Raw genomic sequence first — 25079 nt, 5'->3', positions numbered from 1 at the left:
GTGTAAGATCTCCACACAGAAAGGTTCAGGTGGTGGACTTGAACCCAGTACCTTCTTGCCGTGAGGCAACAGTGCTAGTAGTAAGTTTAAAATTTGCATTCCTAACTCTGAGTATCAGTAGCGGACTCAGTGACTGAAACTGAACAGACTGAACAGCCTCTTGTTTGTCTTCAACTTGCCATAAATTAGTGATATAGTTTAATAAATTGGGACTGATGGCTATGTGTGTTAAGTCTTTGCATAAAGTCTTTGCATAAAGCTGTCGAACCAACCTACCTCTACCCACTACCTCTGTAGTGTTGAGTACTTACTAAAGTGCACAATGATGAGCGGCTGCAGTAAAAGACAAAAAGAAAAAACAAAAAAACAAAACCTAATCCAACACATCTTGTCTTCTGCCAAGGTTTCCATCAGTGAAACGAATGAGTTACAGCAGGAGACACACAGCAGTTTGTATCAGTATTAGAGAGACTCTGGTCCTGGTAGTGCTGATAGTGCTTTATTCAGCAAAGCATTCACTTTATTTGCTCTGGCAGTCCTTCTATAATTCTCATCTTGGCACTCCTCATTCCCTACAAAAGCTCACTCTTTCACCTTCAAGAAAAAAAGACAGCCTTTGTGCGGACATTTGTTGTTTTTTTTCTTCAGTTAAAATCACTTTTAAGCCCATAGAAGAGAGAAAGCCCATTTCCTCTGCTCTTTCCCTCTCAGCTCCTCTCTCCTGACAAATTAGTCATCTCTTCCCATTTGTTTGTTCAATTATTTTGTTCATTCTTTCATATCACCTGATTCTCTCGTTATTGCTTTTTATCTCTTTCTGCTGCTCACTTTACCCAACTCTCCTTGTGCCTGACGCTGGTTATTTCTCCTCTAGGACCCAATCTAGCTGTGATTGATCCACTCATCTCTTCTGCATTAGAGTGCCAGGGGAACAAACCATAGTATTAACAACAGCAATAAAACTGATGACGGTAATAAAAGAACCACACCAACATTATCTGCGCCGTTGATATAAGTAATGGTGAGCAAGTTATCTTGAATGGATCTCACTTTCTGACTCTCCCACTCCACACACACATATAACTCAAGCATGCACACTGCCAAGAAAGTAAAATCTATTTAACGGGCAATTTATGTGATAATCAGGCCATAACTTTCTAATTTATGAACTTTCCTTCTGGAGACTACCAATCAAATCATCTTCAATCATCGCAAGATTCCCAGGATTGCTCTGTTCCTTACCAAGAGCTCACAAAAAGAATTGGATACAAGAACTGCTATTGAAATGTGGTCTAATTCTCTTGTTTCAGCACATTTAACTCATCCTGCCTTAATCAATAAAGTCCAAGCGGCAGTCGGGGTTAGCTCATCATCAATTTGTCTGACTGACAAATTAATCCAACAACTATCGACAGTAACAACAAAGGTCTTAAAACAAGTTACTGCAAACTGTAGATTTATGGTAATGCTTTCATATAAGAGCTAAGACAGACAATATGTAAGCAATACCCAGATACTTTCAAGTTATATTGTAAAAAATTGTCCCCCCAAAAATTGTCATTTTTAATACAATAAAAATGAATTAAATTGCAAAATGCAGTAAGTATAAAAATACAAAAACTACTTTGAGATAATAAAAAAAAAACCCAGGTGGATCAACTGGTTTAAAGACAGTAGTCCTGAATAGTTTACATATCATAACAAATTATTGAAATTTGGTAATATGGTGAAAAAAGAAAAAAAAAAAACAAGAAGAAAATAACAGAAATAGCAATATATTAACCCTCTGGGGTCCAGAGTATAATTGGCCATTTTTGACTACTTTTGATTTTACCTCTATATTTCACCTTCAAAAACCATTTATCTTGGCGTGTTTCATATCATTCTTTTCAACACAACCTAACATGTCTGAATTTACAGTTATTTTTTCATCTTGACATATTGTATTAACACAATTGTTCTAAATTCAGACAAACCCCCCCCATAAAATCGGAGTAGAAAAAATGTATATTTTTTACTGTAACAACCACAAACATGCTTAACGAATCATTTTCATAACTTGAAATGCAAATAGTAAATTAAAAAAAATTATGTACACGTTTTGCAAACAGCTATTTACCTAAAAATTCAGCCAATGCCTCAGGTGTTTTTTATATAATCATTTAAAACTATTTACAGAACAATCAGATGTTCTGCATCAAATAGGAAGTGAGATAAAGGAGCTCACAGTGTGATAAAGGAGAACACCACAGGCCTAAACCCTGCAGGTCTGACAGCAGGTGGTGTATCACTCCTGTCTTCCACCTGGAGACAACATTTACACTGCAATCTGCCTTTGGTGGCTTTTTTGCAGCAGCTGTGACATTCACTCGTATAACTGACACAAAACAAAACGACGACTACAATACACACTAACTACACAAGACAACACACTAACTATAGACTCCGCTAAACGTCACAAATCTCTCACGTCTCAAAACTCGCTGTCCCTCTTTCTTTCGCTCGCCGGCGCTGTCACTCCTAAAACTTCCCCCTCAAACTAAACAACAAAATGCCAGATGTTGCCATATAATTTTTTGATTGGTCAACATGGTACATTTTTCCACCAATAGGGAAGGGGTATTTTTTCTTCAGAGATGCACCACAATAACTTTTGACCAAGAGAAAAAGCTGGGTTTCCTACTTTTTTCACTTTTAAAAATTAAGATTTGCTTTCCTTCAGTCTGGCCCCAGTGTTTGTGTGCTGAATCCTCCTCCACACAGTAACGACAATCAGGTCAAAGATAACACTGAGCCGTTAACACGTCTTTTTTGTGATGACAGAACAACGTGTGCCACAAAGTTTGCAATCAAATTCAGCTGGATTCTGGTGCAAGCTTATCAACTCTGAATGTTTACTGCATTTGTCATATTTTGGAAGTTTTTATTTTTAGTCTTTATTATAATTCAAGACTGAATAATCACAGTTATATTTACATATTTAGAAACTTTTCTAATGTGACTGTAATGATATAGAGAGACTTACAGAATATTTTTTTCAAACATGTTGTAATTTATCCATAAAGAAGAAACGCATTACTTTTTTGCTGAAAATGCAGAAACCATAACTGAATTTTCTACTTCATGTGTTCCTGTAAATAGAACATAGCACAATCACCAGACAAGGAGGCATGCTTCAGCTAGGTAAAGAGAAAAAAAAAACACCTACAGAAAATAATCAGATAAGACATAAGTGCTGCACAATTTAATGAAACACAACAGCAGCCCTGGACCTTGTATCACCTTAAGATGTTCAGCTTTTATTAAGACTGGTAGCAGAACTGTGCTGACTCAGGTCTATGATAATTTGTGATGCTGCACTTCCTAATACTGTCGAGAAGGACTGCCTTATACCGAATGGAGGTAGGCTGTCCAATGTAACTTTGAGGTTTCATATACAATAATATACTAATTGCACATTTACAAGTTAAGGTAATCCAGTGCAACACTACGACAGAAAATTGCATCTTCAAAAAAGTTTTTTTCAAAAGTTTCAAATTATGAATGTATTGAATACTTTTTTTATAACTTTTCATTTGCTGTACAATAACAATAAAGCACACTTTGTTGTCGACAAATCAACAACACACTAAAGAACATTTTTAAGTACAACCCTACTACAGCAACTGACAAGAGACCTTACAAGGTAAAAGCCAGTACAGTTTCAGTCTGTGTATGTGTGTACGTCTGTCTGTTTCTAGGAGAAGGATATAATAAAACTCCTACTCCTGCCCTGCAGGTTGACAGCGCTAGCCTTCAGATTGATTTGACCAATAATTCCGGCAAAAGCTCATTCACATGAGACCAGATTCTGTGCTTCCCATCTGTCGCCCACTTCCTCACATTCAGTCTTGCTATTTCAGATTCCAACAAAACCTTATTTGTTTGCAACCCTGGAAAGCTATCCAAAATTTTAAAACTGTATAAATCAATACACAAAAAATCTAGAATGAATCATGGCAAATTGATAATGATGAATTTGATGAGAAAAGAAGTGGGTGTACTAGAAATGTGGTGGAAGATGACAATACTACCCAGAATTTGAGGTTGTTGTTATTCCCATGGATACTTCATGCAAACACATGCAATATGAATGCAGACGCTAATGCATTTTTAATGAATGTCATCAGAAGGCTAAATGTGGGACAGAGTGTTGTTTTAATTGAAGGGGAATAATTCAAGTACCAGCATTCCATCTGCTATATCACCAACTCAAAAAGGATGAGATTGTGTTATTTAACACCCAGTGTCACTTAATATTTGAATAAAAAAAATAGTTTTAAGCTTTTGTGTTACCACTTAGTTCAGAAAATTGATTTTGCATTCATGAGTCTCATTTGGGAGTTCGCAAAAAGAAAATGTAGCTCAATTCGGAGTTCATAGTCTAGGTGGATCGTGAAGTGCTCTCTGCATCTCCAAGATTTCCCTTAACGGGGAATAATGATATCAGTGAGTAACTGGCTTTGTGAGCTTCAACACATATCCAAAAACACTGTCACATTGCAAAGGTTCTTACTTTTTTCCTCAAACTACTGCTTTTGATTAAATATTGCTAATTTAGCCACTAGTGGTTTTGGGCTACAGGAACAAGAAGACTGCTCAGTGAAACAGGAGATATAACATCAAACACCAGGCTCTGGTGTGCAGAGCAAGTCTGCAACGCTCTGATTTATTAATTATGAGTTTCCTCTAAAGGCCAAAGTCCGGTCGTGTCGATATGAACAGATACATTACTGCTGAAAAGTTTGGAGTCACCCAAAAAAACTTTTATGTTCTGTGATTTTTTTTTATTAACGTCGTTGAATAAGACATATAGATAGGACATCCCTTAATCTGTCTTCTTTCACTTATCCTAAATCAGGTCACAAGGGCTAGGCAGGGTATTCCATAGTCTTTCTCCCAAACAAAATGTTCCAGGTCCTCCAGGGAAAGCCCAAGATGCTCCTGGTCCAGAGAAGATATATATTCCTACTGGCAAGTTCTGGGTCTTCTGTGCAGTTTCCTCCCAGCTGGGCAAGCCTGGAAAGCCTCCAAAGGAAGGAGCCAAGGAGGAATTCTGCTTACATGTTCATATCAACTCAGCTGGTATTTAGACTTTTGAATTCTTGTTCATTTACTATTCCGAGTTTAAGATTGTAGTTTCAGGCTTTGGTTCTTATTATAGTTGTGCTTAGTCCTTGATTTTGGATATCAGTTCCATTTCCTCTGTTCAGTATTTGTATTCTTACGTCTAGGTTTGAGTTTGTTTGTATTCTGTTTCTTGTCTCTGTTATCATGCCTCAAGTCTCGTCTCCATGTTGTCTTGTTTTGTCTCCATGTTTGTTCGACTTTCCGTCTTTGTGTCAAGTCTGTGTTTCTGTTCCTGTGTTTTGTTTCTCCCCATTTCATTTTTGTGGCCTCTGTCTCTCTAGTTCTACTTCTCCTGTCTCGCCACCTGTAATTAATGTCACCTGTTGCTCCATCATCATCCTCATGGCTGTCTGTTTCCTTGCTATTTGGTTTTTTCAATATGAGAATTAGTTTAGATTTCCTGGTTATTGATCTGCTTTTAAGTTATTTCTCGTTTCTTGAGCCCTGAATTTGGTGTCCTCCTGCATGCAACAAGACTTTTACATAGTACACAGTAGATCCACTGGTAACTGGTAACCGTGCTGCTATGGCTACACTGATTTGCTTATCTGTATAATTTTTCACTCGTGAACAAGATCCCACAATACTTAACCTCCTTTTGACTGGGTTAAAAGCTTTCCCCTCAAATTTAATACAATTTCTGGGAGTGAACTGTGGCGTCAGTCATAGAGGTATTAGACGGGATCAGAGACCAAGCCTTGTTTTGCTCATTTGTCTCACTCATTTGTCTCATCAAAGAATTGCCCATAATAATCATTATCTTTTATTGGATAACCTTTATTGAATCCCAGAATCTAGGACTTCATCTATTGCTGATGTTGTAAAGTTGAAGGGTGATGAATGTTTCTCATAATGTTCAGGGCTTTTTTTGTTCTTTTTGGTCATCCCATTTCCCACAGTAAGTATGCAACATTCATTATTTAAAAAAACAAAACAAACTTCTTTAATCAACACATTTCATCTTTGTTTACATGACTGGAAAATGCTTTTTCTAATGATTAATCCACTTCATAGCAAATTATTCTATTAGATAATAAAAAGTACTGTCGAAGATGGATGATAGATGATGGATCAAACCTAGAACACTTCCTGCCTTGTAGCCACAGTCTTAACCACTGTTCCACTGTGCCCACAAATTTATGTTACCACATAAAAGTTCAGAAAAGTTCAAGCTGCAGCTGATAACAAATACCTACTAGCTATGAAACTTTGACAGGAACATAGTTTGGAAACCATTTCCTACATTGTGGTAAATCCCTTTTGTGGAGAGAGCATACTTCATATGCTTGCCAGGGCACTGCCAGATCTGATTGACTGCCAGCTTAGCAAAGGTCCTAGCCTTGATGAGGGGCACTTTAGCAAAGGTCCTGTCCCTCATCAAGGCTAGGTGCAGCTGAGAAGGGTTGAGAACATGAGGTGTTAAGGTTTAAACCACTCGAGAATGTGCCTCTAACTATAAAAAGTCATTTTTGCCTGCACTGGAACAAGTTTTGTTTAAAGTCTGGCCTCTGTCTTCTATGTGTGACCCTGCCCAAATGTCAGTTTAACATGGCAACAGCGTTTGATTAAGCAGGAATATACTGAATGTTCTAATTCATTCAGGACCTGTCTGCTATCTTCAATCAGAGAGTAACAAAACAATGAGTTCGCAAAGTTTATTTAACAAACAAATTAACTGTTGGCAAGCCATTAATTTTTTTTTAATGACCTACACCATAGCACTGCAGCCTGATATAAAATTCAATTGTACAATATAGAAAATAAGCTTGCCTGATGTTGTATTCTCTAGCTCTGTGTTCCCTCAAAGGTCAACACTGTCTATATGGGTTTGCTATTTGTCAGTGATGCAGATTTATGTGTCAGAGTTTACCAAGTTGGACTCGCAGGAGCCCCATGAGCTGAGTGCTGCTCAAAATTTTTTAAGGCATGGGAGTAGTAGAGAAGCCTGCACACATCCACCACTTCAGAAACTGCATAAGAGCGTTTGTGTGTGAGAGAGAGAGAGAGAGTGGGAAGCACAATTGTCATTGCTTCAACACGCACAGCAAAATTTAGGCAATGCTTAATCATGAAACCTCACTGTTTTATAATGATCCTTGACTTTAAACGGGTTAAACATCTCAAATCTGCATCGCTAAATTGTCATTCGTGTGGGTATTATGTTCTTAAAACTGGCAATAAAGGAAGAAAACTTTTTATTGTTTTTTAGTTGTAGCGAGGGAACGCAAAGGTTAATTGTTGAGAGACTTGGTCTAATTAAAAGCAAATTTCTTTGTGAAGAAATCTGGGAAATTGCCTTGTGGGCTTTACAGTTGTACGAGCTATAGCTTGTATCAGGAGCAACAATCAGCTGTTTTTCTGCTCTGCTGGTGTATTGAATTAGCTCCTTTACAGCATATGGCTTTGACTACATTTTACCCATGGGTTGCCACTTTGTGCAGTGAAATGCACTCTCATCTGAAAACCTTTTGTTTAATGCCTTTTATATTTAATTCAGCATAGAGGCTTGCATTTAAGCGCCTAGAAACTTTTAATAATGCAGTGGTATAAGGAAATCATAGACATATTAGTAACAGGCTGTACATGCAGCACTCAAATACATTTGCCATAAATGGTTCCCTTAAAGCGTTTTTGTAGATATACAGAGGTAATCCTGTCGTCTAATATTTTAGCTTTCAAAGGCCAAGATTTGCGTACTATTCACAATAATGTTTGCTTAAATTAATTCCATTTTTAGTGATATTCAGTTACATTTTTCTTTGGGATGATTAACTGACACTTTCATATTTCTTAAGACTTCTCAGTATATACAGATTCTTATTAATGACCAGTCTTAAATTAGTACACGTCATGGGAACTATTTGGCTGTTTTGACTTATGTTTACTTACATACACTTACTCTGGACAGACTGAAATGCTAAAGTGGTCACCTGAAACACCTGAAACACCACAGCCAAACTTATGTGAACAACTGCATGTAATTGTAGATCAGCTGTAAAAGTACAACTACAATACGTCATTCCCAAGAAACTCCAGTTCACAGATCAACACACTAATTCCAATCCACTGAATACGTTTAAATTAAATTAAACAACTCTACAGTAATTATCTTTACAAAGTTACGCTGCCAGCAAATCAAAACACATTCATGTCAAAAAGCTGCAGCAACAGCTAAAGTTAATTCTTTATATCAACATTAATTAAATCTCTGTACTGAAATGTATGACATTTTCCACGGTTTACTTGCCTCTGACCATATATACTAGTGTTTGCACAGCCACTTGTTTTCTTGTTTGTCATACAGACTAATTCTTTTTTTTTTTGTTCCTATAAACTCCAAACTCTTTAGTTACTTGAGCCACAGTAATTAACAATATTCATGATCTGACATTATTTTAGAACAAGAATCACTTTTATTTTATTTTGGAAATAATTAATTGTGTGTTGTAAATGTCACTGCAATGGAAACACTTTGGAAAGATACAGCTTTTCTGGCTTCTTTCTCAGACACTATTAAGTTTCTTCAGTCAGACTTGCTACTGCTTTTTGCCATAGCAATGCAAGCTCGGACATCTTTGAGGAAAACTGTGACATTGTGTTAACACTACAGCTGGGTATCGATTTTGATTTCTATAATCGATTCGATTCCGATTCAGAAGGTCCCGATTGGACTCGAATCTGACTCAGACAGTCAGAAATATTATAATTCAGATCATTTATCAGTACATATCCATATTTTTATATCTATGTATAAAACCAAAGCTGACACTTGTGAGACTTCATCAGAGGTGTAAGCATCACAGCAGCTGCCTTTGTGTCAAAGTGACTGAGGATAAAACACAGAAAAACATGGAGATTTTCCTGGCCTGGCTTTTTATAGCAGATAACCGCCTTAAAAAAACTTTTTTAGTAGATAAAAAACTGAAGAAAATCATGAATCAGCATATGAACATTATCTGATGCTGCTGAAGTGAAGCAGAGCAAAGTTACCGAGGTTTTATTAGAGACACAGTCGGGCTTTTTTCAATTTAAAAAGTTTAAATTTCTTCGGTAATGAACAGCAGAAATTTGGCTTTCTTAGCTGAGGTTGTTTAAAAAAAAACAAAAGACAAAATAGCGTCCGACAGCACTGTACACAATGGTAGACTGGTGCATAATAAGCAAGAGAATAATGCAGAAAACAGATTTGAGATAGGAAACTGGTCTTTAAGTAGACAGAAAGAGAGGGCTGTGCAGGAAGTGTGATTTTATCTTGGTGGAAGCAAAACAGCCAAAGCAAGCGGGAATTCATGACAATGTTTTTCAAACATGACGCATAGTTCTGATCTTCTTTTGCTGCTGGTTCAGTGAATTTTGGACAGAGAGTGACAAATCCTGCAGGTTCAGAATCTGTGAGATGTCGGCTTTCAGCACCCGACAGCGTGTCCGTGTCCGTGCAGTGAAATCCGTTTACCTGCTTTTTAATCGTGTTTTAAGTGTTCTAACTCTAAGTGTTTTAACTCTTTGGCAGTTTTTGAAATAGTTTTGTGACCTTTAACCTGAGATTCTGGTGTTTCTGGCAAAATACATTTATATTTAAAAATAAATTCAGGATTTAATTAATCGGTATCGCATTATTCAAACTAAAATTGATATGAATCGGGAAATCGATTTTTTTAAACCCACCCCTAGTTGACACACACCTGAAGGGCCCAGACAAATTACATGGATAAAGGGCATATTAAGCACTGTTGCACTAAGTCTTGCATTTTTACCCCTTTAAACTGAAAAAGCCTAAAAGGGCTCTCCGACAGTGTATCCACTGGGGAGGACCCATTTTACAAGTTTAAAGTACACTATAATTTAAATGGGTTTTTTTGCCCAGCTCCACTGTCCCAGGTTTTAAGGATTTTGGCCTGGTAATTTCAGCATAATCCCATCACACAGTAACATTCAAATGCCCAAAATACAGCACAGATAAAGCAACTCCACCTCATCTTCCCCCGTAGGAGATAAAATAAAATAACTGAGTGGGAGTAAAGGTATCAATACTGGTACTAACAAAATTCTAACAAAACCCATCAATATCAGATTCTTGTTCTCTTGAAAATGCTAAAATGGCCTTTGTACTGAAAGGCATACATCACTCTTTTATAAGAAGCCTCCAGGGATTGTGGACCAACTTGGCTTTAAAGTCAAAGACAGTAAGAGGACACAAAGGAAGGAAACAACTGCTGATGAAAGACCGAGGGATAAAGGATTACAAAGGTCCTTTGACAGACTCACCTTGGATCTAATAGACATGACATCGTAGTAATGTCCTAGGACAATGGCTTTTTTATAACTAGGGACAACCTTAAATTCACCAACTTAATCATGTCGAGTTCTTTTTCACACAGTTCAAACTTTCTAAAGGGCTCTCACAGAAAGAATTTCTCTACTTTCTTTAGCTTCTTTTAAATACCATCATTACGCTGTGGAGACTGATCCATTATTCATTTAACAGGTAGGACTCTTAGTGAAAAAATAAAAAAGACTTCACCATTTCTCTCACTGTGAAAAAAAAGAAAGCTCCAGCCTGCACATTTTTGGACAGTCTTAGCAATTAGTGTATGATCATATCTTAAATGTATCCTCACGAGTTATTTTGTATTTCTAAGGATCAATTTTTTTATGCATGGAAGGACAGGTGAAAAAAAGAAAATGCTGCAAAAAATACAGTGATTCAGCAAAGTGAAGAGAAATAGCACAAGATCAAACATTTTATACACACACACACACACACACACACACACACACACAGAATGAGTTTTATCCCACTTTGTCCCGAGAATATAGAAAAGTCTTTATTTCTCTTCCTAAAAAAAAAAATTATTGAATGTCTGGAGCTACTATCACCTTGGAAACGCTCGCCTCCAGCTTGGCTTGTGTTTGTGCCCTTTTGGTCTCAAGGCGCATACTTATAGTATATAAATAATACATTTTTAAAAAACAATTATAAATATTAAACTCATAAAAGATTCCGATGCCTTTTATTTTCTACCCTTAGGGGCTTATTACCATGCAGATAATCACTTGCCTGCAACATTGACACTGTGATCATTGTATAAAAAATTCCCCAAACAGCTGAAAACAACCACACAAAAGGACCTTTTACCAGTCTTAGATCCGAATGATCAATAGCAGCTGTTCTTAAAGATGCTATTAGTCACTTTATGACAGCATCAACTGAGATACACACACACACACACACACACACACATACACATTATATATATATATATATATATATATATATATATATATATATATACACATATATATATATACACACATGCATATATACATACATACATTTTATATATATACAGGGTGGGCCATTTATATGGATACACCGTAATAAAATGGGAATGGTTGGTGATATTAAAGTCCTGTTTGTGGCACATTAGTATATGTGAGGGGGCAAACTCCTCAAGATGGGTGGTGACCATGGTGGCCATTTAGAAGTCGGCCATCTTGGATACAACTTTTGTTTTTTCAATAGGAAGAGGGCCATGTGACACATCAAACCTATTGGTAATGTCACAAGAAAAACAATGGTGTGCTTGGTTTCAACGTAACTTTATCCTTTCACGAGTTATTTACAAGTTTCTCTTTGTTCACAGCCATTGACATGTTGAAGAGGTTAACACGTGAGGAGCGGATCGAAATTGTGTTGATATCTGGTGAACGCAGTAACCGGGTCACTGTAGCAGATTTCAATGCAAGACACCCTACGAGACCACCCATCTCCCATGCTACAGTTAGCAAACTGCTTGCTAAGTTTCGTGAAACTGGTTCAGTGTTGGATTTGCCAAAATGTCAATGCAAGAAAACTGTCACTAATGAAGAAACATCAGTGGCTGTCCTAGCTTCATTCAGCAAGGTCCCACAGCGTAGCACTCACCGCATGTCACTGGAGAGTGGCATTAGTCGAACATCCCTTCGGCGGATATTAGCTACTCACAAATGGCACCCTTACAAACTCCAGCTACTGCAGCATCTCAACGAGGATGACCCAGATCGGTGCACAGAATTTGCAGAATGGGCAAAACAAAAATTGGAACAGGACCCTCAGTTCACGCAGAAGATTTTGTTCAGTGATGAGGCAAACTTTTATGTGGATGGTGAAGTTAACAAACAAAACCACCGCTATTGGTCTGACACTGACCCACATTGGATGGATCCCTCCAAGACTGTTGGAACCACAAAAGTGATGGTTTGGTGTGGTATATGGGGTACAACGATAGTGGGTCCATTGTTCATCAATGGAAACCTCAAGGCCACTGGATATTTGAAATTGCTACATGATGATGTGTTTCCCTCTTTATGCACTGAAGCTGGCAGTGCATAAATCTTGCTGAGTTTTTCCAGCAAGATGGTGCACCACCACATTATGGGTGCCAGGTCCGAGCATTCCTAGATGAACAGTTTCCTGGAAAGTGGATTGGTCGTCGTGGGCCAGTTGAATGGCCCCCAAGGTCTCCCGATCTGACCCCCTTAGACTTTTTCTTTGGGGTCATCTGAAGGCAGTTGTCTATGATGTGAAGATACGAGATGTGCAGCACCTGAAACTACGGATACTGGATGCCTGTGCTGGCATTTCTCCTGCGGTGTTGCTATCAGTGTGTGAAGAGTGGGAGAAGAGGGTTGCATTGACAATCCAATACAATGGGCAGCACATTGAACACATTTTATAAGTGGTCAGAAACTTGTAAATAACTCATGAAAGAATAAAGTTACGTTGAAACCAAGCACACCATTGTTTTTCTTGTGACATTACCAATAAGTTTGATGTGTCACATGGCCCTCTTCCTATTGAAAAAACAAAAGTTGTATCCAAGATGGCCGACTTCTAAATGGCCACCATGGTCACCACCCATCTTGAGGAGTTTGCCCCCTCACATATACTAATGTGCCACAAACAGGACTTTAATATCACCAACCATTCCCATTTTATTACGGTGTATCCATATAAATGGCCCACCCTGTATATATATATATACATACATATACACACATATACACACATACGTATGTCTGGAAAAGACAAAAATATTTCTTAAGCCTATTTCTTATTTAAATGATTTCTTGACAGGTCTGGCAGTAATCAGGGTTGGGTGTAAAAAACATAACTCAGCTTCTCCATAAATGTGGTTAATCAAAGTTAATATAGGATTTAACAAAGGGGGCAATTACTTTCTCACATAGGGGCAGGTACGTTTGGATAGAGCTTTTCCCTTAACAAATGATATCATCTTCTAAAAACTGCATTTTGTATTTATGGATGATATTTATGGATAAATGAGTAATCTTTGAGTAATTTCGAAAATAGTTTGGTGATCTGAAACATTCAAGTTTGAAAAATATGCAAGAAACTCAAAAATCAGAAAGATGGCAAATATGTACAAATACAAAAACGTATCAATGACTTGAGACCATTTCTTTGATGAAAGAGCCTAATTTAAACTAACAAATACTTTGTCTGCTAACCTTGGATTAACAGAGCGGGTGTGAGAGGAGCCACAGCCTGCATGGACAAACACAGCCCCCCCACCAAGTAACATCCTGCTAAGAGACGATGCCTTTCAAGCAGCAGCCTTACACGCTGCAGGAGACAGAACTCATGGGCTCAGCCTGAAAAATGGTTATCAATGTCAAGTATATTAGTGTAGCTTTCATGAGCCACCTAAGTGTTAATGGAAAGTGATACTTGCTCTTGTTAACAGACACATCATCTTTTGTTTAGGCACATGGGGATGAGCACTTAATCCAACACCCCAGTGATAATCATAAAGCATTTTTCTTAACACTTCTGAGTTAGAAAGCTCTGAAACTCAGTCTAAAGACAAATTATTTCTTACCTCTACCATTATCTGCTTTATGACATACTCTAAAGTAGTCTCAAAAGTTTTTGACAAATGCTGTGCATTTTTTACATTCTTCTTTGTGTATTTCTTAGTTTGTATGTTTGTTTTTATCAGGTTCATTTGCAATTAGGAGTTATGGTCTGTTATCCTACAGTTAGGGAAATATTTGATCCACTGCTAAATTTGTAAGTTTGCTCACAAAGAAATGGACAGTCTTTATGGTAATTTCATTTTAATGGAGAAAGACATAACATCATCCAAAAATCCAGGAAAAAAAGACATTACATAAAAGTTACAAAGTGATTTGCATGTCACTGAGAGAAATAAAGGGGACCTTTGGGCGGTGCAAGATTTCAATCCATTATGGCATGTGTTACCAATGGTGTTCTTGGTGACTGTGGTCCCAACTACCTTTGGATCATTAGCAAGTTCTTCCCATGTAGTTTTGGGCTGACCCACCACTTTTCCCCATGATCATCCGCACTCTATGAGGCAAAATCTTGGATGGAGCTCACAATTTAGGGTGACTGATGACCATTTTATATTTCTTCCATTTCCAAGTAATTTCACTACTTGTCACCTTCTCACCAAGCTTCTTACTGATGGTCTTGTAGCCCGTTCAAGCCTTGTGCAAGTGTACAATGTTGTCTCTGAAGTGAGCTTTGACAGCTCTATGGTCTTGCCCATGGTGATGGAGAGGAATGGAAGAAATTGATTCTGTGGACGGAATCAATTTCTTCAGATACTCCTCAAATCACTGAGATCAGGAGTATCTGTAACTAACTGAATGACTGACTGACTGACTGACTGACTGAAATCTGCATGCCCATGTGGGAGACAGATTACAATCTGTGCTATGCACAATTCTGGCTAGCTTGTAGGGAATCAAATGATTATTTCAGTGACATACAAATCAATGTGTAACTTTTATGTAATCTGTTTTTTCAGGATTTTCTTTTTTTTGATATTCTGTGTCTCTTGATTAAAATGAAAGTATCAGAAAATTCGAAACTGTTCATCCCTTTGTAAGAAAACAAACTTAAAATTCAGCAGAGGATCAAATAATTGTTTCTCCGCACCATATAAAAGTAATGTGAAAATCAGTTTTCACAATTACATTCTTACTACTTCCGGGAATTAAGAGGATAAATAACATCCGGGTGCTGATATTAAAATGTGCTTGATTAACTGATCATCAACATGTTTGGCAAGTTACAAGTTACATCTGAATAGATCACAAGATTTGTGGAACAATGTCCTTTGGGCACACTGCACAAAATAGAAATGTCTGGCCATAATGCATAGTGATACATGACCCCATTCCTAATGTCAAGCACAGTGATAGAGGGGTAATGATTTGGGCTCGTTTTGCAGCCACAGGATCTGGGCATCTTGAAGTCATTGAGTAAACCATAAACTCCTCTGTACACTAAGGCTGGGCGATATATAAAATTTTTCGAGCCGACAAACGTCAGTCCAGTAAATGACAACAGGCGATATATTTGCGCAGGTGACTTTTTGATCACGCACAGACTGACTGGCACACTGAGAATTTATATGGTTTTTTTTTGGGAGGAAATATTTTACTTTCTTTTCTTGTTTGTTTCAGTATTAATATAGCTACTTTTTGGATTATTCATTCATTTATTTATTTGAGATAAGCCAAATCGCACAAAAGACTTAACATTATGTCAGAGATTTTATTCTACGTTTGCTGGACTAGACATTTTGATTTTTAACTTACCTTTTGGTTAATTTTGTATTTGTTGTTTGGTCAAGTGTGTAAGACAAATAAACACTGGAACGGCCTGTAAACACGGTTATAGTGGCAAAGAGAAGCCAGTTTGTGTTTGTTTCCCTCCCCACCGTTGTGGGGTTTTTTAAAAATGTAAATAAGATGTTTTTGTTTTTTTCTGAACATAAAAAAAAGTAAGACAGTAGCCTATGAGTTTGAGTAAATGAATCGCTGCATTTGGGCGCACTCTGAGGAGGGTGCATTTGTTCGCAGCAGGAAGACGGTGCTGTTAAAACAGCGCTATTATTTTTTCCGTTGACTGCTTCTCTTAGCTTCAACCAACATTATTAGCAAACTTACTCATGGGTAAACAAACAAACAAACAAATAAATAAATAAATAAAACGCCCTTGTAAAAACGATCAGTGAAAGGCTCAGCCTATCGTCAATAGTCGATATATTCGTCCAATCACCCAACCTTACTGTACACCAACGTATTCTAGGGTTAAATTTAAGGTCATCTGTCTGAAAGCTAATATTTAGTCCAACGGCAAATGGATATTCCTGTCTCCATCAAAGACTAACCTTTTAATGCATTTACCCCCCTCATATGTCAGCCAGTGGTGTCCTTCACACCCACTGGTATTCTCAGGAATTCACCAAAAGGTTATTTCATCTGTTGTTACTACAAGTCGCTAAATTTCATTTCATAGATTCCATCATATATTTTGATATTATTTGATTTCTAACTCTGCTTCAAGTAAGTTGAAATTTAGCGCCTGCTGCGATGGCCGAGAGGTTAAGGCGTTGGACTTGAAATCCAATGGGGTCTCCCCGCGCAGGTTCGAACCCTGCTCGCAGCGACTTTTAAGACACTTAAATATGTGGATTGCACATTACATTTCTTTCATTACCATTTATTACTCGTACAGCTGCCCTTATTGTTCTATTTCTCTTCATATATTCTATATATTTTCTATATTGTTTATTTTGTGTATTGTGTATTTTGTTGTACAGTTATTTTATTTTTAACTTTAATTTTTATATTTTATTTTATTCTTTCCTAATTAAATTTACCCTTCATTTTAATTTTCATATTTATTTCATATCCTATTCATAGTCTTTTATTTTAGGTCACGAGCAGTTGTCTAAGCATTTCACTGCATATCGTACTGTGTATGACTGTGTATGTGACAAATAAAATTTAAAATTTGAAATTTGTTAACCAGGAACCAGAACACAATGACTTATACTTCTGTTAAACTAGCAAGCTTTATCAGATTATAACCCAACTGCAGAAGGATTTCTGAATTTGTAAACTTGCCTGCTCAACAAGGAACAAGCACAACAGGAGAAAGGCACAGAAAGACTGACTGCAGCCTAGAGGGAGTAGGGAACAGGATATTTAGGTTGTGCCTGGACAGGGAGTGCACGAACTAAATGAAAATGACCTCATTATGATCAGCCAACAATCACAGCAGATGAAAGTCACCTGAAGAGCTAGAACAGGAAGCAAATGAGAGCAAAGACCCCAAAGTTGGAAGATTAGACGAAAGGAAATGCAGTGGATGTCCAACAGTCTGGTCATTATTAATATGGATGGTGATGATCCCACCAAGGCCAAGGATCAAATGGGAGCCTTTTAAGTTGAAAGACAAATTTTGTGACTAGAAAATATTATGCAAACCAAAACCCATCAGCGCTGCCAGAAAAAAGAAATCCCAAAACACTGTGAACAGCTGTTAGGAACTGGAGCCAATCACAGAAACCAAGTAATATTTAAATAATATATCTTTTTCAATTTTTTAATACGTTTTGTGATATAAACAATATTTCAGCATATTTGCACTCAGATAACTGAATTTCTCAAGCACTGGCTCCAACTTTTCTCTCAGCTAAAATGCTTGTAGGTAGGTTTAGCCTTGAAAGCTGAGCAAATGCTGTGTAAATTTTCTTGAAATTGTTCAATATGTTTCCCCACACTTTACACGCTGTATGGTTCATGGTCAGAACATGCCTCTGCTCACTTGGAACATACCTAAGAACCAAGGGCTCATTGATTTTGCCAAGTCTCTACAGCTAGATTTACCTCCTTGTGGTTTAATGCCTTCAAGCACCTATCAAGCTGCATATCTCTCAAGATTCATGCGGAGTGAAGACTATGAAGGAATTTAGTAAAAAGGTATCCCAAGTATTTATACTGGCTGAAAAAGAGAGTAAGGACAAAGTTGCAGCTATGACTTCAGACTATGCTTAGGAGTAAAAAGGACATTGTTAAAAGGAAACTACAAGTTCTAAACATGATTAATGCACCCACAGCTTCAACCGAGGAGCACAGAGGACCTTTAAAATTACTTGTGTATCATTTGGCATTTGTGTAGAATTTTGTTTTATTGTATGACTTTTTAAGGACACAGCTCTCGTACTCTTCCTAATAATGTTTATTAAAGAAAGAGTGGTATCAGAACTATGCACAGTAAAGTCAGGCAGCCAAAACCAAAGGTATCCATATTAATGCTGGGAATAAAAAAAAAGGCTGGATTAGTGACGTGTTGGTCGAGAACAGCTTTAAACAGCTTAAATGTACTCTACAATTCTCTACTAGAATCTTCTTGATTCCTTGAATAAATGGTTAATCACAAGATAGTGATGATGACTCAAAACATATTAGTTAACCTTTTTCTAAGGGAAAAAATTGACCCAAATTTGCCAGAAAAATCCCTGGCACATTGTAACAGCGCTACTGGATCATTTCTGTACAACCAACTGATGACTGATGAAACCCATGGGTTTCAGGCAATTGATCAGAGTATGTATTAAATCCTTTTATGTGAAACTACCTGTATATGCGCTGAATAATTCATGAACCCATATCAAGACTGACGTTTTTTCCCCAAAAGATACAAATAATTCCGTATTTCTGGACAAATACACAGTGTAGTTTTGTCCCAGTATTCCACCATGGAGGATTTAAAAATGAAACCATCGATATGTATTTGAAGAACAGACTATTGATTCTATATAGGTTATTTTTAATGAATAATCACACATGATATTTGGCCAGTTCTGAACACATGAACTTCTACGCTCACACTGCAGGCTAGCCAAATGTGTCACTCACACTGAATGCATACATGAAGACCAAGGCCCTCCAATTACCATTTTCAAAAATAATAACCACCTCACAGTCATCAAATTGCAGTCTACATCCATATCTGTCGAAATCCTTACTTAGCTCAGACTCTGAAGGAAATGTAGTAAACTGTGTGTCGAAATGTTTAAAGGGGATCACTCAGAACAACTTTGTACTAGCTTGCACTGAAGGAGGTCCAGTTAGAGAAAATGTCTTCAAACAAAGATCCAGAATATTACAAGGTTCCACATTTACTATAGTTCAACTAAAGTAGCCTAACAGTTGCATAGGTGTCTGTATATAGACCACAACTAGCTGTAAAGTAAAAGAAAAATTGTACAATTACATAGTACTTTAATGTTTATTATTAATTTTCACAATGACCTGGAGGGTACTCTAAAAGTAAAATGTTCTTTTCTCCTTTCAAGTAAAATAAGGTTTGCATTCTGAACTTTAAAAAAAGCTTTTGAAAAAGCTGACTTTAGAAAAAAAAAAAAGGTGACTGTAGCCAGTGGCACCCCTCGGCCTCCTAGTAGATTCACCTATGGTATCAATTTGAAAATCCTACGTCACCTTGTTCTCAAGTTATTCAATTCACAAGATTTTCTGAAAACTTGACCTCTGACCTTGAGGTTGCTTAGTTCTCAATTTATCCCATTCACAAACTTGGGTGTTCATGTTGCCTGCCCACCTGGCGGGTTGACGACAAAACCCCATTAGGCTTTTACGTGTGAGGGGTAAAAGGTTTAGTGTAAGTTTCCCTTTATCTTGTATTTCTCTAACCATCTAGGCATTAACCCCCCCTTTTTCCTCATAAAGTGAGGAAAGGGATGACTGGACAGATGACCTTACATTTAACCCTAGAGATGAGTTCTGCATCTCATCTCCTCGCAGAGTTTTTTGCTTTCATACACGCTCTGAATAAATGATTTGATTTGCTGAGTAGCATCCCATCCCAGACAAAAGAAAACGCTAAACAGATTAAAGCCCCTTTGTAAATTCAAGTAAGGTTAAAAAGGTCAGTCAAAGTCTAGTAATAGGTCTGGGTGAGTAAAAAACAGCATCTGGGTCTGGATCTGGACTGGGGTCTCCCTATTGCTGATCTTAGGAAAAAAGGTGCGCCAAACCATGCCCAAAACAAAACCGAACCATCAGATCCTCTCCATTAGTGTACAAACGTTCAGTAATTTCCTTCAATTTGTCACACATTTTTACATTCTTAGAGGTGCAGTGTGCAGAATTTATCCTCAATGTTTCTATGAGAAGCTGTATGTACAGGCATTTATCTGGACACCCCCCAAGATTCATTAGGAAAAGCCTGGAAACCAAGAATTGTAAATGAGAATAAACAAAATAAAAAATGGTAGATAGAAAATGATGAAGGATGAAGACTGAAGTCCTGTTTGTGAGTTTCACCAGTAAGATCAAATAACTGTGCTAACAATACACACCCATTCGCTTGTTAAAATGTTTCACGACTACAGAACCTGCTCGACTCTGCAGATAATTGACTTATTTAGGTAGCATTATGTGTTGAATATGCGTTTTATTTCCATACCAAAGATTTCTCTTCTTCACTGAGGTGAGAAGTACATGATTAGACTGAGATGGTGGGCTGCCTCTGCATCATCATCATCATCATACAGTAAATTGCTCTGAACCAATGCCATTTTGATGCAGTTTATATAAAAGCTAAAATGGTTACTACAATATTCTACCCAAGCATATAAAAAGAGCTCCAGCTTATTACCCGGTCCTAGTTATGAGTCACATTTCCCCTAAAGTACATATGCAATTCCAGCTCATTAGGGTAATGTTCAGACTCTAATGCTGCTAATTCTTCAGCACTTGCTTTCATCCACTGTTCAATATTCAGCCATGCTGACAAACTCACACAAACCTAACATCCAGCCCCACAGCTTTAGCACTTTTCTGACTCCTAATGCTCCTATAGATCCGATTACCAATGGAGTAGTTGGTAGTGTGTACCTCACATGTATTCAGTTCATTCTGTGCTCTAATAGAGATTGACCGGGCTCACAATTTATATAAAATGATGACATACACAGTTACCACAGGGAACCAAGTTAGTATGCCCCCCAAGCTATATTGACTCACTTTTTACAGATCATGTACAAGGTATTGGGTCTCACTCTTGCTCTCTCCTTCCTTCTTTCTTTCTTATATGCACACAAACCATCTATCTGTCTCACTCTCTCTCTCTCTTAGACTTCTCATACAGTGTGCTTTCCTTTGACAGCGGTGTTTCACTCCAGACATTCACCGGCTGGTGATGTCAGAGTTCCAGAAATTGTTTTAATTGTCATGCTGTGACATATTTGAGAATTATCAACTATTTAGATGCTCTTTTATAAGCATCTGCATAAGCAATCTGCTGCCTGAAGACAGCGGTAATGTCCTCTACCACGCATAAATTAAATTTATGGGAAGTGGTTGTTTACAAGGCAACATTAGATTTTGTTGCTTCTTGTTTGGCAGCAATGACGCTGGATACATGGCGACTCAAAAGTTCAGCACAATATATTATGCTCTACATTTGTCTATAGACAAATACAGTGGTTTAATTTATGAGTCACAGCTGCTATTAAAGGCATAGCACATTTGTAGGAATCCAGAAGCACGAATACAGAGATGAAAAGTGACACTGATATAAACATTAAACACATCTAAGAGGCTCCAAATTTCCTTAATGTTAATTTAGCAAAAGTTATCTCTATGCAAGAGAAGCCCAGGCAATACATCCATATTACTTATACTAGAGCTGGGCGATATGACCCAAAATTCATATCTCGATATTTTTTAGCTAGATGGCGATATAAGATATATATCTCGATATTTTTTTAAAGCCATAAAGTAAGAACAAAAAGAGAGTTCTTAGTCAAAGCTGTGTCACACAGGCACTTTTATTAACATACAGCATCGATGTACATGAAAAAAACTACTCAAAAATAAATTATGAGCATTTATTAAATAATGATGCTCTATAAATAAAAGAAAACTATGTCGTTTTGTGCATAATAAAGAGCTCACAATTGTGCAGTCAAAATGTAAACTAACAGACGCTGAGCATAATAACAAAGACAGATTTCACAGCTGCTCTGTTCCCAACTTCTACTGCGTGACTGACAGCCTGGAGTTTGAAATCCGCTTCGTAACCATGTCTCTGAACAGGTGCCATTTATGGTCCTTATACACACACAATACGGTAATATTACGTTGACGCACAGTACGTATCACTCCGCGAGGGCGAGGCTCCTCGGTAGCCGTAATGCTCTGGCAATCCATCAAGCGGTGCAGCTCCGTAGCTTACCAAAGTCGAACTAAAACATTTTTTGACAGATTGCTGAGCGCTGTGTATCACATAAAATCGGTTCGCGGTCATCAAGCACAACCAGAATTCATACAAAAGGCGCGCAGTCAACTTTTGAGAAAATGAAAGGATTTCAGGCCGTGCATGGCGTTAGCGTGGCTAGCTCGTTAGCGTGGCTAGCTTGTTAGCGTGGTTAGCTCGTTAACACGTTGACACCGTCCAGCCCCAAGCACGGGGTGATGCGCAGTAACTCATTAACGGAGATTTGCCGTGTCCATCTTGTCGCTGCCTGCAGGTGAAGCGATGGGGGAGGAGGGGGAGTTGTGTTCAGTGAAGGAGAGGCGAGGTCGAGTAACGTTGCATAGAGACAAAAGTGGACGAAAGAGGGGCAAACTTGCGGCTCCGCAACTATAATTATAACGTAACATAGACTATATCCATATAAAGGATATTGTCACATCTTATATCTCGTATAAAAATATATCGATATTTTTTTAAAAATCGATATATCGCCCAGCACTAACTTATACCCTGGTGTTGTCTTGCATGTGGTAAAAATTAATTGAAATTAATCTTAGTGAATTAGCCTCTTCAACAAAAATGAAAGCATATTTTACAAGATCAAATTAGATGTAGTCCTGTAAAATTAAGAACACCCCATGATTCAGTGGCTTGTCTATTCACCTTTAGTAACTCTATCAACTCTAGAGTTACTCATTTTGGCCCACTCAATAAAAAGAGTGGGCCAAAATTCCTGATTCAGGAATTTTGGCCCACTCTTTTTTACAATGTTGCTTCAGCTCACTGAAGTTTGCTGGCACTTCCATTTTGTTTGCAGCTCAGTTTGGGATCACTGTCCTGTTGCATGACCCAGTTTGGGTCAAGCTTGACAAACTTGTGCTTGAAAGTTGGTATAAGGTGATTGTGGTATGTGGTTATGCTGTTTGGTTTTCACTAACGCTGTGCATTATGGCCAAACAACTCCACTTTAATTTCACCTATCCAGAAAACCTTGTTCCGCAAGTCTTGTGGTTTATTCAGATGCAACTTTGCAAACCAAAACTGTGCTGCCATGTTATTTTTTAGAGGGAAGAGGCAACCCTTCCAACACTTAACATCCCAACTGAGGCCTGTAGAGTTTAAGATGTACCTCTTAGATTTTTTTGCAGTTTCTCTGAGTATCTCTGCAGTATCTGACCTTGGGGTGAACTTGCTGGGATGTCTACTCTACTTTCTACTGCAGTGTGTTAACACATACCTGAATACTCCACATCAACAACTTCCCAAAACTCCAGCTTTTATAAAAAGGTGCTCACTGGTGACCAATTAATCAAGTGCCTTTGATTAGCAGCATCTGGCTACTAGGGCTGCAGCTATTGATAATTTTATTAATCTATCGATTGAACAATTAATTAATATTAATTAGGGCTGTTCCATATAACGATATATATCGGATGACCATATAAAAACCTATCGTTTCATTTTACGCTATCGTTTGTTTCGTGGTGTCGCGAAAAAAAACTGTTTATGGCAATATTTTTTCATCGTTTTGATGGTCACTGTAGTGGCTATATAAATTTCTTAAAGTTCTCTCTTTCTCTTATATTTAATATAACCACACTACAGACGGACAAGCGCCTGTTTTTATGCGTTGTCGTTAGCAACAACGACGGTAAAACCACTGCGTGTCCGCTTGTTTATTTTCACATAAACCTTTCACAATAAAGCTCAAGATCCTGTTGAGACTTTTCAAAATAAACTGAATCACGTGAAAGAGTATGCAGTTTTTTTTTTATTATTATTATTAGTCCTTTATTTATCCCGGTAAAAAAATCTCATTGAGATTAGAAATCTCATTTCCAAGATAGACCTGGAGTGTTTACGGATGAGAAGCAAAAAAGAGCCGTCAGGTGCTAAAAAATAAACCTTAGACTCAAACGTTAGAACAGGCTTTTCCCCGCAGCACGCTGTGTAATAAATACTCACAAAGAAAATGGCGGCCGTTACAACTTATGTCTAAAAATGTATCGTTTCATGCATCGGTTAAAACACTCGGCTCCAGGTACACAACACCCAGCTGGAAACACTTCACGCAAGTCGAGCTGCCCGAGATTCACAGAATTTACAGAATATGTTACATTTTTGTGATTTATATCGTTATCGGGATATGAGATTTTGGTCATATCGCACAGCCCTAAAATTAATAATAATTCAGTGTCCAACCTAACCTCAGGCCAGGGCCTTACTGGCACATGTACATTTATATTGTCTTGTGAAAAAAGCTTTTATTAATAAATATTAATGCAATTTAGTTTATACAATATTTTATATTATTTCACTTTTAATCTGAAAAATGGTAGGAAAACCTTGAAATAAATATAGTCTATTACACCCAATGGCCCCCTTTAGACACACCTCTGTTTACTCCATGTATGTTGTTGGGTCTGTTCCCACAAACCCCGCTAGTTCTAGAGACTTATTCATCATGAAAGAAAACAAGACAGTCAGCGATCGATCGATTACTTGCGCAAGGGAGGCCTCATCTGTGTCCAGCACGAAAATGACCCCAACGATGGCCTCCTCCTGCTGCCTTTTATTGAGAGACAGTTCACACAAAACACAGCAAGCAACGCCCACATGGTTCTAAGGCATTGTATGTATTTGTGTGAACCTTTATATGTAAGTAGGAATGTGTGTGTGTGTGTGTGTGTGTGTGTGTGTGTGTGTGTGAGAGACCTCCTGCTGACCAAAGGGTTGTAAAAGCAGGAAGCTTATGACACAAGAAACAGATCTTTCAGATAGGATGTATCTACAATAAAACCTC

General features: G+C 37.7%; 1 protein-coding gene and 1 non-coding gene across 13 annotated transcripts in view; one reads left to right on the top strand and one right to left on the bottom strand.

Moving 5' to 3' along the window:
* The window catches only part of gpat2 (glycerol-3-phosphate acyltransferase 2, mitochondrial), a 183377-nt gene that overhangs the window by 73566 nt on the left and 84732 nt on the right, over nt 1–25079 (bottom strand). The gene's annotated exons all lie outside the window — the stretch shown is intronic.
* Nucleotides 16573–16654, top strand: trnas-uga (transfer RNA serine (anticodon UGA)). Its single transcript has one exon. It is a non-coding gene; the product is annotated as a tRNA-Ser (tRNA).

The sequence above is a fragment of the Oreochromis niloticus genome, linkage group LG12, assembly GCF_001858045.2.
Source record: "Oreochromis niloticus isolate F11D_XX linkage group LG12, O_niloticus_UMD_NMBU, whole genome shotgun sequence".
Classification (NCBI taxonomy): domain Eukaryota; kingdom Metazoa; phylum Chordata; class Actinopteri; order Cichliformes; family Cichlidae; genus Oreochromis; species Oreochromis niloticus.
This window is presented reverse-complemented; position numbering and strand designations above follow the sequence as displayed.